Below are 4,688 nucleotides of genomic sequence, written 5' to 3' on the forward strand. Positions count from 1 at the left end.
CTGCCGCTGGGCTCCCTCCTGCTCCTCTGAGGGCCCCGGGCCCCTCGGGGCGCCTTCTCTCTGCCGGACACTCGGACGCTGACAGCCGCTTTGTACAAAATAAACGTGTATCTGTTTTTGTAAACAAGGTTTTGTTTCAGTCCAATGTTGGCAGAGAGGATAGTGAATTATCTGTCACAGTAAAGAATGTAAGATTTTGTGTAGATACCTTCAAAATTCTATGGAATGGTGTTGTGTAGTGTTTTACGACGTGGATAGTCAATTGCATTTCATATGTACCACACACACCTGTTGGGAAATAATGAATGAATCACTTTATGAAGTGTTAGAACTAAAAGGTGCGTGGTTATCTATTTAAACTATTCTCACTTTAAAGTTTGTTCATTCCACAACATCCATTGAAACCGTTTTAGGGCATTTGTTACTTTTGAAGCATTGTTTAAGACCCTGGATAAGAAAATGAGGCCAAGAAAAGTGAAATGGCTTGTCCAAGATCAACAATGAATTATTAGTAGGCACGCCAATCTCATACTCTTAGCTACATCTTGCTGGAAAAAAATGAAACCATTTATGTTCTAAGTTTAAATAATAATCATATAATAGTTTACAAGCATTAACTTGTTTAACTTTTAAAACAACACTATGCACTGCTATCCCCATTTTAAAGATGAAGATGGTAAAGCACAGAAGAGCAGAATCAGGATTTGAACCTAGGCCATCAGTATTTCACTCATTATTCTTATATATGTGATACTACAGCGTCTAAAGGGCTCAATTCATTAAAGTTGTGAGATTCTGCAACTTCTCTCTGAAATTGTTGACTCGAAGGTTGGTGTCTCACATTCCTCACCCTCTGGTGGAAATGCAAATTGGTTGAAATGAATTATTACCTCATTCTAATAACTTCAGGAGTTGACATGAACTGGTGGCTATACAACTCTGAGGAGAAAGCTAACTGGCCTCAGAGTCATAGAAACAGGATTACCATCCTTACTGGCACCAGCCGAGCTAATCTGCTGGGACAAGCAGTCTAGAGTGTTCATATAATATTGTTCTACCTCTGGCTTCTGATAATTATGATAGATTTAATAATCCTATGTTTTAAAGGATGATTTTCCTTCATCCCTCACATTCATTGCTAGCCAGGCATATTTCTTCCTATCTTATGCATATAGGAAGAAAATGTGCCCTAAATGAGGGTTGAAAACATTGAAAATATTTAAATATGTGGTATGGTGTTAAGTGATTACGTTATCAGTAGTCATATTGGATTCAGAAATAGTTTCTGCTTTCACTAAACTTTTTGACAGTTTTATTCATTGGTGCTCTTAGAAAATGCTATATAGAAAAGTTTGAGTTTCTGTCTAGTCTTAGGCATAAGCTAAATACAGGTTATTGTGATGGGTATTTACAGTGAGGACCATTGAACAATTGTGAGGAATAGCTGAATTCTTTGAATCTATCAAAATCAACCACATCCAGAAGCTTGCAGTGGTTGACCAAATGAATGATAACATACGGTAGCTTGGATGTTTCCTTGGTCTTCAAGCCAACAATTTTAATTTATTTTAATGTATAACCTTCTTCATGATTTTAGATTTTGGTAGAGTAACTACTGCAGAGTTCACGTATGTAGTACTTTAAAAGGAAAATAAATGGAGAGAAAAAACAATTTGGCTGTGTTGTGGGTTTTTATTTTGCCGTTTTTTTAAAAAATAAAAACAGATTGCATTGACAATTTAAATAGCAAGACCTTATTCCAGAAAATGTTTAAATCATTATTGTCACTAGATTATATACATGTCATTTTATTAAGTAGATGTTTCCAAGAAAAGTCAACACATTTCAGGGACCTAAATTTTCCATGAAATAATAGTGATTATTTTCAAACAATCTCCATTTATGCCAACTTAAGAATGATCAAATAATCTAAGAGCTTAATCAAGAAGATTTTAAAAGGACTGAAATACAATCATAAGTCATAAAATCATGGAATTTTATAGTTTAAAAGAACTTTAGGGGGCCGGCCCGGTGGCGCACTCGGTAGAGTGCCGCGCTTGGGAGCGCGGCGGCGCTCCTGCTGAGGGTTCGGATCCCATATAAAGAATGGTCCGCTCACTGGTTGAGCGCAGTGCGGGCACCACACCAAGGGTTGCGATCCCGTTACCGGTCACGAAAAAAGACAAAAAGAAAAAAAAAAAAAACAGAACTTTAGAAATCGTTTTGTGCAAATCTATATATCACAGAAGCGGGCCAGAGAGGCCCATTTTACATTGCCCCAGATCACACAATTAGTAAGAGCTGGGACTAGAACCAATTCTGTTTTCATTTTACTCTTCAACCTAATGGGTCTTTGTACCACCACTTGCAAGAAAAGAGATAAATTTGTACACAAATTATTTTACATCACAGAACTAATTTGAACATTTTGCATTTAAGAAATCTTTTAAAATAGAAAATTTTTGTGATAGCATCAGTCTTTCTGGGGGCAAATTTAAATTTGGCTTCTACTTCGGTACCCTCTAGCGGATCTCTCGTGTTTTATCAGTGGCTCTATCTTCTTTGTATTAGACCATCTCAACTAAAAACCAACCTAATGCCAGAATCCGATGTTCTTGGAGATGTTTGCTAATATTAGATTGTGGTGAAGAGTCACATTACGAAGTAACTAAATACAGCTATCTGAGAGGAGAAGGTGCAAAAAATATCTTAGATTAAAAAGAAAAAAAAAGAGAACTTTTCTCAGTAATAATGAAGGTGAGAGTGTATGGCAGTGGCAAGTTGGTTGTAGAAAACTGATTTAAAAGTTGGGCCGGCCCGGTGGCACACTGCTATAGTGCGCCGCTTGGGAAGTGCAGTGGCGCTCCCACCAAGGGTTCGGATCCCACATACAGACCGGCTGCTCACTGGCTGAGCGAGGTGCAGGGGCAACGCCGAGGGTTGCAATCCCGTTGCCTGTCCCGGTCCGGTACGGGTACGACACTGAGGGTTGCGATCCGTTGCCGGCCACGAAAAAAGACAAAAAGGAAAAAAAAAAAAAGTTCACATGTTTCTCACTGGGCTTTAGGTACCCGCATCTTCTCCACCAATGATGTGGCATGATCTTGCCTGTTTGTGATTTAAATATCTTAACATATTCAAAGAAAAAACCTACACAACAGACAGGAAGTATGACAGTTTAAATAGCATTAGTTGAGTAAACATTCAAAAATCACTGCTTTATCACTTGGTTTTACAAGATAGTGCATTCTACACCTAAACTACTAGCTTCAATATGGCTCAAACATTCCTAAAAGATTATTTCTTTGACTCTAATTTTCTTTCCTGCGCACTTCAACAATTCACAAACATTCTCCCATATTCATTCCCAGGATTTAGGTAAAAATGCTATTTTTGATCAGACATTTGCAAGACAAAGCAAAAAGTGGGTACTGTATGATCTCTATAATAATAAAGGAAGAAAAATATATAAGTGGATGTAAGTGCATTAAAAAGGTTCATTTAGAACATCTATTATGGGCTAACTCTGTTCAAATTCTAGATTTACAGCTGTAAATAAGACACAAAAAGTCCCTGCTCTTCTGGAATTAAGTTTTCAAAGGCAGGGGAGGAGATAGACTATAAGGAATTTCAGTAGGGTTTCAGAAAATAAAACATGATAATGGGAAACAGTGTAATGACAGTGAAATTGGGAGGTTAAGAAAGACCCATATGAGGCTGACAGCGAGCCTCCTCTGTATGTATCACCTACATTGTGCTATTATATTTCAAGCCATTGTGCTGATCTGGGTACTCCTGGCCTCCCAAGGTCACCTGATAAGTGCTTTCCTAGGAAGTCTGCTAGTACCTTATTGCTAGTGGGAAGTATTCCCTGGTGCGGGATTTAGCCCTGGTGTGTAAGAAGCTGTTCTGCCTCCAGGCTTATGAGTTCAACAGAAGGAATAGACTTGAGACAACCCATGGTACTTAGAAACCCAGTTTTTACTATTTTATACCTAGCTACAGCAAAATCCCATTAGCTAAGAATTTTATTATGGGCCTACAATGTTAATTTGAGAGGATGCCAAACTGCTCAGATTAGGCCTTATTAGGGGGTAAATAGCAACATGATTTTTTTTTTAAACATTATATGGTTTTCACAACATTTACCCTTCATGTGATTAAAGCTTCTCGACCACTATTTGGACTAATTATTCTCATTGTAACTGGTGTAGGTACTGTAGGTTGGCTCCTTCAATACTCAGTCTGAGCAGTCAACACCCAAGAAGTCAGCTGATGGTGCCTCTTCACCTTCCTCCCTCTTTCTGCTGGAATATACAAGTTACTTAGACTTTGGACGTTAGACTTTTGAGTTGATGCTGGAACAAGCTAAGATTTTGGGGAGCTATTGATATGGAATGAATGTATTTTGCATGTGAGAAGGAAATGAAGTGCCAGGGATGGAATGAAATGAACTGAATGTTTATGTCCCCCCTCAAAATTCATATGTTGAAATCCTACCCCCAAGGTGATGGTATTAGGAGGAGGAGACTTCAGGGGGTGATTAGGTAGAGCTCTCATGACTGAGATTAATGTGTTTTAAAAAGATACCCCAAAGGGATCCCTGACCCCTTCAGACATGTGAGGTTATGAAGAGAAGACCGCAGTCTATGAGGAAAGGGCCCTCACCTGACACCAAATTTGCCTGT

Source organism: Galeopterus variegatus, unplaced genomic scaffold (genome assembly GCF_000696425.1).
Source record: "Galeopterus variegatus unplaced genomic scaffold, G_variegatus-3.0.2 Scaffold5666, whole genome shotgun sequence".
Classification (NCBI taxonomy): Eukaryota; Metazoa; Chordata; class Mammalia; order Dermoptera; family Cynocephalidae; genus Galeopterus; species Galeopterus variegatus.